The following is a 13666-nucleotide window of genomic DNA, read 5'->3' as shown; positions in this document are numbered from 1 at the left end:
TTGTACAAATCCCTACGCGTGGAGTCTGGGGAACAGTCCAACTAGTCGATTACCTATCAACTAGACTCCGTAACAGAACCCTTCTGTTGCACTCATCATTGGTTGAAAACATTAGAACTAAATATCGCAACACCAGAAAAGAAAAGGAGAGGCAGATGATTGCAAGAGTAACTATTGGGAACATAGTGAAGTAGTACCGAATGCAAACGCTCGCCGAGATTACTCTAGGTTTTTCAAAGGAGAGGGCAGGATTGGATGGATATATTTGTACCTTTGTGTGGACGAAGAGAATCTGGGCAACTGCTGAATCCAAGAAGGGATGATGTGAGTCGCATGACTACAGGGAGGAAACAAACTGTTACGCGAAACAAACAGAAGATGCAAAAAAAGGATGCTGACAGACAATGAAAAATCTACACACGAAGTTCCTATCAGAAAGTCAAGACTCGATCTCCTACTCTTTCCTCTACACCTTTAGGCCATTTTGGGTTGTGGCACCAACGGAAGCTGACCGTGAGACGTGCCAATGTAAAACCCACGAGAATCTCCAATTTATGGCTAGCAGCTTTTACAGCAGTGGGCTTTTGTCACCCAAAAACTGCAGTGAAAGGCACAATGAAGATGCATCAAGTGATAAGTGTGTTGCCAGGTCACATTAAGTACAGAGACATAGCCTGTTCCTGCCAAAAGAGATGAGGGGTCATGGCCTGTCCCTGCTTTGACTTAAAAGAAGCAACTTTAGAAGCTATTGAGTCTCCAATATCAACTCTAGAAGCTGCTGAGGCTCCAATATCAACTCTAGAAGCTCCTACTTAAAGGTTCATGTATCCATATATGTATAACATATTTTATAAACTTTTTGAATAACCATTTTATTAAGCGTGAGCCCAGAATTATTAAGAGCAAAATGAGTAGGGCTGCTTATCATAAAATGCCTGATTAGTGTTATTAAACTTGAACTAACAATGATTTTCAAATACAATCCAATTGTTTTACAACTTGCTATGTTGTTCTAATGCAATACTCGTGTTTTAATAATCTGTTTTTCTGTTGTTTAACAAACTTAGGTTGACAATGTTTTTAAAAAGACAAGGAAGTAAATTGAAAATTATTATTATACTTTTTTTTTTACCATTTCACAGATTTCAAAGTTCATAAAATATCTTTAATTGTTTAAATATTTTGTTCATTACTGGTGTTAGTTACACCCTGTTATTGCTTTCCACCCTGTTATGCTTCATTCCACCCTGTTAGGTCAGTGTTTTAAAAATCATAATTGAACAATTCCATCAACTGTTATGTATATCTCTGTGGTAACTTGTAGAGATAGAAGGGATCAATTACAAATGCAAAAATGTTGACCAAATTCTGTTGTTATAAACTCTTATTAGGAAAAATGTGTCACGGTACTCTAAAGTAGAACCCAGAAGCCGACCAGGACAAGGAGAGTAAGACGAAGGTGAGTATTTATTTACAAGTTTAAATGTAGTGATAGAAAAATCCAAGTAGCGGAGCGGGCAGCGGAGGTGAGTTGATGGAATTGAGTAAGCAGATCCAAGGAAGTAACTGAAGTCACCGACGACCAGGTAGGGATGGGATGAGTGTTCCGGTTGAACGACTGTAGACAGAAAAAACAAAGGTAAGTTCAAGGCAAGCAAGACGTACAAAACAACAAAACAAACTCTATCAAACTGGAGGCTGATACGCTGGCACAACATACTGTTCATGGCTAACGATCCGGCAAGGAATGGATGGCAGGTCAGAGATTATGAAGTGGAGGGGTGATGATCAGGACCAGGTGTGCAGATAGCTAATGGGATACAGGTGCGGGTAATCAGAGATCTCCCAACTAGCTACGTCGCCCGGCAACCAGACAGGGTACGTTCCAGGACACCGGAAAAACACTCCAGGACAAAACACAGGCAAAAACAGACTCAGGAAGCGGGATTCGTGACAAAATGTGGTGCATATGAAGCGCTGGTTTCTGAAAATAACACACGTTTCTCTCAATAATCATTGATTTAGTTGCTAGTTAAATAACTTGCCTAGTTAAATACATTTTTTTTTTTAAATATATAATTATTTGAAGTAAATTAAAGTAATAAAGTAAGGGACATTTGATGTCTTAGAACATCTAAATCTATGTATATACATGCATTGTTAGCACTTTCAGACAGTTATGTGTTTGTCCCTAACAGGGTGGAAATATTCCATGGTCCATGTGTGAACAACATTCCCATATTTATTAGGATTTAAGTGCCTGAGCTTTTTCTGAAAGTCAAACATGTTTTTTTCTGATCAAATTCAAAACAAATGAAAAATATATACTTTTTTTCACAAAATGCATGTGGTCCAAAAGGCACCGCAATGTAGGAATGACCCACCACCAAAGCACTCTTGGTGTTTTTATCAGGAACCAAGGTAAGACCCAGATACAGACGGTCGAAGTAACAATGTTTATTACAGCCACAGGGCAGGCAAACGACAGGTCAAGGCAGGCAGGGTTCGATAACCAGAGTAGTGGAGGAAAGGTACAGGACGGCAGGCAGGCTCTGGGTCGGGTCAGGCAGAGGTTGGTAATCCAGAGGTGGGGCAAAGGTACAGGACGGCAGGCAGGGTCAGGGTCAGGGGCAGGCAGGCAGGCTCAGAGATGGGACAGGCAAGGGTCAAAACCAGGAGGGCGAGAAAAAGAGACTGAGAAGCAGTAGATGAGACGAAAAACGCTGGCAGGCTTGACAAACAAGACGAACTGGCAACAGACAGACAGAGAACACAGGTATAAATACACGGGGAAGATGGGCAACACCTGGAGGGGATGGAGACAATCACAAAGACAGATGAAACAGATCAGGGTGTGACAGTTTTATACATATTATTAGCAGAAAATACAGTAAAAAGCAGCCTTTTCCTTCACTTCATCTCTTCTTCCAGGGATAATAGAGCTCTTTATCCCTGATGTGTTTTGACTGCTGCAGCAACAGGACAGAACGGGGTATGACATGACAGCTGTTTATGTCTGACTGAGAGTGACTCCATGCGTATAGTAAACACCACCACAGTTTTATCTAAATTTTAGATCTATGATAGGTCAGTCGTAACATGATGGTGTGCTTTCTGAGTGGTATCATTTCATTTAGCGGTAGCTGTGAATACACACTTGGGGATTCTTGTGTTCAGTAATGTTGCTGATCTGTGTGCGTTTGTGCCCCTCACTATAGTGAAACCCTACCATCATCAAAGTAGCTGGTGTTGAGGTGAATGCTGTGAGGAAGAGCCTTCGGTATGTGGTAGAGCTGCCTGGACACAGTCTGGAGATGGTCCTATTGCGATGAAGCCTAGATGAGGAGGTATATTCACAGCAGCCACCCCAGTCTGAAATGGGACCACTGCTGTTGTGAGTAGATTAGAAGAAATTAAAGGTAAAGTGATAACAGTATGTAATATGATATCATACAATGTTCACACAGGCAATTGGTAAGATTTTGAAATCAAAATATTTTTAAGACATACAAGTAGACAGAATACTTTCTAGTAGGCTATTTTAATTCCACTAGGTTTACTCACTGCTGTTTTCAAGCATGGTTGACTCCATATGGTTGTTCTGAATTCTAAAAAGAAAAAAAGTAGACCTAGGTATAAAACATTAATTAATTTAGACATTTTTGGTTCATTCCAGTCATTAAAAAAATACACAGACAACTCACATGTCTGGGATGTTAAATGGAGTACACCTCCTCCGGGGAAAGTACCGATTTTCATAATACACCTCTGTATTGAAAGCAAACGGGTTTTCTTCACATTGTTGTGAGATCTAGAAAAATAGTCATAGCCAGCTATTTGATGATAAAGAAAATATAAGCTAATTGATTTACACATTCAATTCATTTGTTATTGTAACATTTGAAATTCAGTGATAAGCAGTTGGACAGTTTAGTAGTTGAAACCAATACCGTTAGAGGTTGGTGAGGATGCCAATCATCACAATTCTCAACCTCAGAGGGGCAGACGCCTGGATTGTCCTCACACTGAGCCTCACTCTGGGTCTGCAACATCACAAAATGCATTCATAACTTTAATAACCACTGTACTGAATGAAACATAATAAAGTGAAGAAGTTAATTTTCTTTATCATATAGTTAAATTGTTGTAGTTTACTCATGGAACTCAATGGATATTGTAGTAGGTCTGCATGTGCTACCCTCGCCAAAACTGACTTTGACTGTAGTCTCCGAGGCTGTTTCCTGTGCCATGCCTTGAGGTACGAATGATCCCTATAGTCAAAAATTTTGTCAAACCTCCCGTCTACACTATTGTGCAAAATTACCAAATATCTTGTGAAATTATAGCAAAAATTATATACAGTTACGTAATTATATTGCACTTGTTGAGTAGCATAGCACACACAATACGTTGTTGACCTCTATCTTGCCAAAAATCTACATGCATGTATGCACATAGCCTATGTTTAATGTAGATCAACATTCTTCATTTCTATATGTATAGAGAAATAAATATTTTTTGAGTTTTAAACACGAAACACTACCTTTTCGGCATGAAAATGTTTTATCGCCATGTTTGCAGTCGTTGTGGATTAAGAAAGGTACCGCCCACCAACCTATGTTAGTACTGTGACTGTTTGGCGCCACTGTGCCTCATTTACTTAATCTTAACTCTTTGTATTAGTATTTAGTAACTATAGAATAAATTGTGTATATTTTTGGAAGCCATTTCAGTATTTTGAATATTTAAGATGAAAACGATTGAAACTGATTGAAACCATGCAATAAATCAGTTTCCTTACCGTGGGGTTGTTACCGTCTGAAAACTTAGTCTCATTGACATGAATCCTTGTATAAGTTACTTACTGTGCCAAATGTTGTTCATTGTCCAATTCCCAAGTCAAATAAAGGCTTAATATGCTGTCAGGGAGCTTTTGAAAAAGTATTCTTCCAACTAAAACTTGTTTTAGTGTCCTCCTTCAAAGATCGATAATTAAAAACCCGGAAGGCACTTACAGGATGTTCAAAGGCCTGCATAAGTAATACTGCACTAATAAACTATTTTCAAAAATATGTTCTGGTTTTATAACATAGACTGTGCTCTGCGATGCTGCTTAGTTCCCATTCGTGTCATGATTCAGTTAAATCTGTAGCTAGTTATTTTACAAGAGGAAATGAAACTTGTTCAGAAGTAAACCACCATGGTCATCATTATTGAGAAACACAGGTTTTAGGCATACTTTGTTAATTTAAAGAAACTGGGTTGTATAGACTATGATTGTGGGAGCAGAGCTGAACTGTGGAACCATTAACATTTTGCTGATCATCATTAATAGTTTAATTTGACTTGATGAGGTTTGTAAGACTCCACGTATTTGTTATAATGTCAATATGAAGCCATGGGAAACTATTCATATTAAGTTAACATACATAACTAACTCCAACTCCAACCTTGGCGGTAAACTACTTGTCAAGCCTTATGTGACCATTCTTGTTCTCGCCACTCTTGAAGTCAAATGAGAAAATGGCACAGCACAGTGGTGGTCTAACGAACATGCTCACGCTCAAACTCACTCAAAAGCTAAATAAAGACCCAGGTTTAGCGTGAGAGGCTCCCCTCCTTTCCCCCTGAAGCTGTACTCTAGGCCCACACTGACATTGCATTATGCCTGAGTCTGCGATTTCACAATCGTCTGACGTATAATGCATTCTACTCCTTGTATTCAGTGTCATATGCAGTATGTTAGTTGCAAAGAGTGGAATGATAGCTAAACAGACTGGTACCCAGAATAGCTACAGTTGAAGTCGGAAGTTTACATACACTTAGGTTGGAGTCATTAAAACTCATTTTTCAACCACTCCACAAATTTCTTGTTAACAAACTACAGTTTTGGCAAATCGGTTAGGACATCTACTTTGTGCACAATCATTTTTCCAACAATTGTTTACAGACAGATTATTTCACTTATAATTCACTGAATCACAATTCCAGTGGGTCAGAAGTTTACATACACTAAGTTGACTGTGCCTTTAAACAGCTTGGAAAATTCCAAGTCATGGCTTTAGAAGCTTCTGATAGGCTAATTGATATAATTTCAGTCAACTGGAGGTGTACCTGTGGATGTATTTCAAGGCCTACCTTCCAACTCAGTGCCTCTTTGCTTGACATCATGGGAAAATCAAAAGAAATCAGCCAAGACCTCCGAAAAAAAATGGTAGACTGGTAGACAAGTCTGGTTCTTCCATGGGAGCAATTTCCAAACGCCTGAAGGTACCACGTTCATCTGTACAAACAATAGTACGCATTACTAAGTATAAAGACCATGGGACCACGCAGCCGTCATACCGCTCAGGAAGGAGACGCGTTCTGTCTCCTAGAGATGAACGTACTTTGGTGTGAAAAGTGCAAATCAATCCCAGAACAACAGCAAAGGACCTTGTGAAGATGCTGGAGGAAACAGGTACACAAGTATCTATATCCACAGTAAAACGAGTCCTATATCGACATAACCTGAAAGGCCGCTTAGCAAGGAAGAAGCACTGACCCCTAGCATACTTCAAAAGTTGTGGCAAAATGGCTTAAGGACAACAAAGTCAAGGTATTGGAGTGGCCATCACAAAGCCCTGACCTCAATCCTATAGTAAATTTGTGGGCAGAACTGAAAAAGTGTGTGCGAGCAAGGAGGCCTACAAACCTGACTCAGTTACACCAGCTCTGTCAGGAGGAATGGGCCAAAATTCACCTAACTTATTGTGGGAAGTTTGTGGAAGGCTACCCGAAACGTTTGACCCAAGTTAAACAATTTAAAGGCAATGCTACCAAATACTAATTGAGTGTATGTAAACTTCTGACCCACTGGGAATGTGATGAAAGAAATAAAAGCTGAAATAAATAATTCTCTCTACTATTATTCTGACATTTCACATTCTTAAAATGAAGTGGTGATCCTAACTGACCTAAGACAGGGAATTGTTACTAGGATTATATGCCAGGAATTGTGAAAAATTGAGTTTAAATGTATATGTCTCAAGTGTATGTAAACTTCCGACTTCAACTGTATATGCTGTTAACTGCTTACTTATGAATAAACATCATGTTTGGCAAGAGTTATTAGGGGTGGTGAGTAAAATGATCAAATGACTTTACAGATCTACTGACAGCTATCCCTAGGAACCAGAGGGACAAAACATTCACATTTTTGTTCTTAATTAACTTAAAATAGGTTTTAATAATTATTTACAGGAACGTTACAAACTGTACAATACAAACAACACAGGAGCAGGAAGCAAAACAAATAGGAAGGTTACAGTATGTGTATGTTATGGTCAAACGTTTAACGTGATGTCTTGCGTGACATCAGCACTTAGCACGCTGTTGTGTGACAACCACCACTTCATGACCCCCTTTGCTGATGAACATAATTTTGCTGTCTGTGATGTTCAGTTATGCTGTTGCTCCGACAACATCACGCCACTTTAACTCAGTATTCCTCCCGATCCTGTTTGTCATCTTCCACCGTGTTCGGTTCTTCATACCAACGTTCGATCAGTCAAGAGGGCTCCATATCTACCAAGACATGCAACCAGACATAGCAGGTTGGCTTTAGTTATTTGTTCTCTGGACAGCGTCAAAACTAATGAAAATGCAGAGTTTAACTACATATATTGCTTGACATAATTTGGACTGATTGCTCAGTGGACCATTTGGCTTCTGTGTATTGGATTGTATAACAGCACAAATGATTAAGTCATTTGGTTTACTATATGTTTAGATATTTCAGGCGTCATTCGTAGTAACAATTATAGTTCAATGATAGTTTATTTAGGGCATAGATATTGTTGTAGTGAGCCATGCCCTTGACCTTGAGTGAGATTGTTGTTCACAGTAGGATGTGTATGAGGTAGATGCACATGGTGAGAAGGTCTTGGAGTGAAGTTTGGAAAAGATTGTTCTTCTACTGCCACCAGATCCAGTATTTCTGGAGGGGAGATGAAAAGCTTGATGATCAAACACAAGTCTGGTACAGCATAATATCTTCTCATATAAACTCTGTTAACTACATTTAAGAAGAATGCATAGGAAATAGTGCAGACATTGGGCAAAAAACATATTTTTTTTGGTCAATCATGCTTGATCAAATGCTCCACATTTACCATGACATACGACTGCTTTAGTTATTTGTACTGCAGTCTGGACAGCTCCAACACCTGAAGATGAAAAGCATAGCTAAATACACTCACTGGCAAGTTTATTAGGTACACCCATCTAGTACCGGGTCAGACCCCCTTTGCCTCCAAAACAGCCTGAATTCTTCGGGGCATGGATTATACAAGATGTCGGAAACGTTGTTGCTCAATTGGTATCAAAGGCCCTAACGTGTGCCAGGAAAACATTCCCCACACCAGTACACCACCACCACCAGCCTGTACCAGGCAGGATGGGTCCATGGACTCATGCTGCTTATGCCAAATCCGGACTGTCATCAGCATGATGCAACAGGAGCCGAGATTCGTCGGACCAGGCGATGTTTTCCCACTCCTCTATTGTCCAGCGTTGGTGATCGCTTGTCCACTGGAGCTGCTTCTTCTTGTTTTTAGCTGATAGGAGTGAATCCCGGTGTGGTCGTCTGCTGCAATAGCCCATCCGTGACAAGGATCAACGAGTTGTGTGTTCTGAGATGCCATTCTGCTTACCACTGTTGTACTACTCCGTTATTTGTCTGTTTGTGGCCCGCCTGTTAGCTTAATACGAGTCTTGCCAGTCTCCTTTGACCTCTCTCATTAACAAGCTGTTTTTGCCCACAGGACTGCCGCTGACTGGATGGTGTTTGTCACACCATTCTCTGTAAACCCTAGACACTATGGTGTGTGAAGCCCAGGAGGCCGGCCGTTTCTGAGATACTGGCCACCGGCGCGCTTGGCACCGACGATCATACAATGCTCTAGCTCAAAGTCGCTTAGTTCACTCATTTTGTCCATTCTAACATTCAATTGAACAGTGTCTGAATGCCTCGACGCCTGTCTGTCTGCTTTATATAGCAAGCGGTGGCCACGTGACTCACTGTCTGTAGTAGCGTTCAATTTTCGTGACCGTGGTGGTGTACCTAATAAACTGGCTGTGAGTGTACAGTACCAGTCAAAAGTTTGGACACATCTACTCATTCAAGGGTTTTTCTTTATTTTGACTATTTTCTACATACAGAATAATAGTCAAGAAATCAAAACTATGAAATAACACATATGGAATCATGTAGTAACCAAAAAAGGGTTATAAACAAATCAATACGTTTTATATTTGAGATTCTTCAAAGTAGCCACCCTTTGCCTTTGATGTCAGCTTTGCACACTCTTGGCATTCTCTCAACCAGCTTCTCCTGTAATGGTTTTCCAACAGTCTTGAAGGAGTTCCCACATATGCTGAGCACTTGTTGGCTGACTCTGCGGTCCAACTCATCCCAAACCATCTCAATTGGGTTGAGGTCAGTTGATTGTGGAGGCCAGGTCATCTGATGCAGCACTCCATCACTCTCCTTCTTGGTCGAATAGCCCTTACACAGCCTGGAGGTGTGTTGGGCCATTGTCCTGTTGAAAAACAAATGATAGTCCCACTAAGCCCAAACCAGATGGGAGGACGTATTGCTGCAAAATGCTGTGGTAGCCATGCTGGTTAGGTGTGCCTTGAATTCTAAATAAATCATACAGTGTCACCAGCAAAGCACCCTCACACCATAACACCCCCTCCTCCTTGCTTCTCAGTGGGAACCACACATGCGGAGATCATCCGTTCACCTACTCTGCGTCTCACAAAGACACGGCGGTTGGAACTAAAAATCTCGACTCATCAGACCAAAGGACAGATTTCCATTTCCACCGGTCTGATGTCCATTGCTCGTGCTTCTTGGCCCAAGCAAGTCTGTTCTTCTTATTGGTGTCCTTTAGTAGTGGTTTCTTTGCAGCAATTCGACCATGAAGGCCTGATTCACGCAGTCTCCTCTGAACAGTTGATGTTGAGATGTGTCTGTCACTTGAACTCTGTGAAGCATTTATTTTGGCTGCAATTTCTGAGGCTGGTAACTCTAATGAACTTATCCTCTGCAGCAGAAGTATCTCTGGGTCTTCCTTTCTTGTGGCGGTCCTCATGAGAGCCAGTTTCATCAGAGCGCTTGATGTTTTTTGCGACTCCACTCTAAGGAACTTTTAAAGTTGTTGAAATGTTCGAGTTTGACTGACCTTTATGTCTTAAAGTAATGATGGACTGTTGTTTCTCTTTGCTTATTTGAACTGTTCTTGCCATAATATGGACTTGGTCTTTTACCAAATAGGGCTATCTTCTGTATACCACCCCTACCTTGTCACAACACAACTGATTGTCTCAAATGCATTAAGAAGGAAAGAAATTCCACAAATTAACTTTTAACAAGACACACCTGTTAATTGAAATTCATTCCAGGTGACTACCTCATGAAATAGGTGACTACCAGCAACCTACACTCAAACTGGACAGTTATATCTCAATCTCTTCATTAAAAGACTCAATCATTGACACGCTTACTGACAGTTGTGGCTGCTTTGTGTGATGTATTGTTGTCTCTACCTTCTTTCCCTTGTGCTGTTGTCTGTGCCCAATAATGTTTGTACCATGTTTTGTGCTGCTACCATGTTGTGTTGCTACCATGCTGTGTTCTCATGTGTTGCTGCCTTGCTATGTTGTTGTCTTAGGTCTCTCTTTATGTAGTGTTGTGTTGTCTCTCTTGTCATTATGTGCGTTTTGTCCTATATTTATATTTTATTTATTTTTAATTTTTAATCCCAGCACCCGTCCCCGCAGGAGGCCTTTTTCCCTTTCGTAGGCCGTCATTGTAAATAAGAATTTGTTCTTAACTGACTTGCCTAGTTAAATAAAGGTTCAATTAAATTTAAAAAAAATGCCGGTTGAGAGAATGCCAAGAGTGTGTAAAGCTGTCATCATGGCAAAGGGTGGCTGCTTTGAAGAACCTCAAATCTCAAATATATTTTGATATGTTTAACTCTTTTTTGGTTACTACATGATTCCATGTGTTATTTCATAGTTTTGATGTCTTCACTACTATTCTACAGTGTAGAACATAGTAAAATAAAGAAAAACCCTTGAATGAGTAGGTGTGTCCAAACTTGACTGGTACTGTATATTGCGTCACATAATTCTGACAAAGATTGTTAAGTACACAGCTATTCTTGTGGCTGTACTGTATGTGCTTATTGAAGTTCCCATGCCCCATACCTTGAGTGAGGTAGTTGTTCACACTAGGATATATATGAGTTAGATGCACATGGTCAGATCGTCTTGGAGTGAAGTTTGGAAAAGATTGTTCATTTACTGCCACCAGATCCAACATTTCTCCTGAATATGAGGGAAGATCAAATCTCAATGATCAAGCATAAACCTTCTCATGAATTAGATTAGAGGAATATCATAGTAATTTGTATCATGAATTAGATTAGAGGAATATCATAGTAATTTGTATCATGAATTAGATTAGAGGAATATCATAGTAATTTGTATCATGAATTCATAATGCAGTTCCAGGTGAAGAAATGTGCTTTATAAGAATCCATGTCTTGCCAAATATTGGTTTGATATATACTACATAACTGTTTCCTGATAATAATTGGTAAACTCACCATTACTTCCAGACAGACCTCTGTCTGCTTCTGCAAGGTTGTTTGGTCTAAAAATAAAATAATTACCTTTCATTTCAAAGTGCTTATAAAAGCAGGACCACATAGTCCTACCTGCTCATCGCTGTTTCCCTCCAAGTTGAACAAACCTCATACATCTTTTAGTTATCTGGTAATTAAAATATAATGTACAGACAACTCACCTGTTATGGCTTAGAAATGGAGTACATCTCCATAAAGGAAAAGACACCTCTTCTGTAACTACGACCGCATTGAAACCAAATTGGTCATCCTCACACTGCAATGAAACCTATAAAAAAGAACCATCTTTAGTTAAATATTTAGTTAGTGTCCTGACATTACGGTCATTCAAAGAAAGTATTTTACGAGCTTTCAGTAAGTATATGATAAATCAAAGTAAAACAAACATACCGGTGCATCTCTTGAGTAATGGTAGGTGTCAGTTTCATAAACTACTACATATGAATAGGCCTCTGCATTGTTCACACACTGGGTAGGGTCCTGTAATATGCCACAATGTATCCATAATTATATATAGACAATACCTGGTGTTTTTTTAAAGAAAGATCGAAGGAGTAAATAGCTATGCTTCCAATCTAACAAAAAGGTAGTAATACAACTGAGCAATAACATCATAGTATCATTCTGGAGTCTGAAGCGGTTGGTTTCACAGCATATTTCACCACTCACAGTGTTTTTGAACTGTTATATTATAGTCACACTGGGCAAATTAAGATAATTCACGTTCGGCACCACTTCCTACTTTTGCTGTTGTCCTTAAGACATCCTTCTAAAAACAAATATGCCTAGTATATTTTAGTCATTATTGATTGTAATGACTAAACTAATGTTTGCAGTGCACTATACTAAACATAGTCATGTTATTATCAAGCTGCTTATTAGTGGTTTATTCAACTATGTTTTGCCGCCATTACGGTAGATTTAGGTTTGAGAGGATGAGCTCTAGAGGCACCATAATGTACACCTGTGTTCCAATAATCCTATTCTGCCAAATTTTTCATTAATTTAGTGACCAAAATAAGCATAATACTTCAAAGTCAAAACTTTACAATTTCTTCAAGAACACTCTCGTGCGCCATTGTTTTTTGGCGGATGCAAAAGGGTGTCACTATGAAAGTGTCACTGTGACCTACATCATCAATGCCACTACTGTAGTCTGAACTCCATACTAATTTGTAATTTGTTTCTAAAGCTGAAAAGTGTATATTTATAAATAAAATGTATCTATTTTGAATTTGGCCATAAGATAAGTGTTCGGTTGAATTAATTATTCAAGAAATGCTGAGGTCACACTTGGTTAGGCTAAGGGTGAAGGTTAGGATTAGGGCTAGGGTTAGTGGGTAGTTAGTAGAAATGTTGTTGACAGTTATTGAACATCTACTGAACGTCTACAAATCATCTACTTGAGACTATCCAAATAAAGTGTTACAAATGCTGAAAATGAAGATGGTATGTAACCACAGTTTCCTTACCGTAGGATAGTGCCCTTGAGTAAAACTCCACTAGTTATTGCATGGATGCCCTTTCAGTTCACACTGACTCAGTTAAACATGATTATTATCTATCCAAATGTTGTTCATGTTCCTTTTCTCCGGTTAAACAAAGCTTGAGATCATGAGCCTGTTGATCAAAAGATTTACAGGACTTCCCTTTCATACTCTGAATCCCGAGGAGTGTCCAGGAATAGATACTTAAGAACAGGAACAGATACTTATCATGGACGTGGTTACGTAATTAGATTGCTCACTGCAGAATGCATGGGCTTGTTTATACAGTAACTCTTACTTATGGTCAGAAGGCTGGCTTAAATGTATAATTTAGACTGATTGAGAGCATTGTCCACAAGCTACACTGCCTTGTCAAACCATGGCATTCCGCTTGATCATAATGGAAAAGCAGTGGGAAACTTGGTGTCTTTTAGTTTTCATGAACAAAGAATGTAAATACTAGGAATGGGAGACCACCGA

General features: G+C 39.4%; 2 long non-coding RNA genes across 3 annotated transcripts; both read right to left on the bottom strand.

Moving 5' to 3' along the window:
* Positions 1 to 1449: 1449 nt before the first annotated feature.
* Positions 1450 to 5154, bottom strand: LOC139548038 (uncharacterized). 2 transcript variants are annotated; one of them, XR_011669620.1, is made up of 6 exons: positions 4866 to 5154; positions 3951 to 4043; positions 3705 to 3811; positions 3565 to 3608; positions 3230 to 3389; positions 1450 to 1618 (listed from the first exon to the last, which is right to left on the bottom strand). It is a non-coding gene; the product is annotated as an uncharacterized lncRNA (long non-coding RNA). The 2 variants fall into 2 exon arrangements; XR_011669621.1 differs by lacking the exon at positions 1450 to 1618 and adding an exon at positions 2227 to 2806 and having other exon boundaries at positions 4866 to 5148.
* A 2040-nt stretch (positions 5155 to 7194) lies between these two features.
* On the bottom strand, positions 7195 to 13328 carry LOC139548037 (uncharacterized). The gene is made up of 7 exons (XR_011669619.1): positions 13172 to 13328; positions 12090 to 12179; positions 11861 to 11967; positions 11661 to 11707; positions 11260 to 11379; positions 7862 to 7978; positions 7195 to 7566 (listed from the first exon to the last, which is right to left on the bottom strand). It is a non-coding gene; the product is annotated as an uncharacterized lncRNA (long non-coding RNA).
* Between the last annotated feature and the right edge of the window lie 338 nt (positions 13329 to 13666).

The sequence above is a fragment of the Salvelinus alpinus genome, chromosome 21 (genome assembly GCF_045679555.1).
Source record: "Salvelinus alpinus chromosome 21, SLU_Salpinus.1, whole genome shotgun sequence".
NCBI lineage: Eukaryota > Metazoa > Chordata > Actinopteri > Salmoniformes > Salmonidae > Salvelinus > Salvelinus alpinus.
This window is presented reverse-complemented; position numbering and strand designations above follow the sequence as displayed.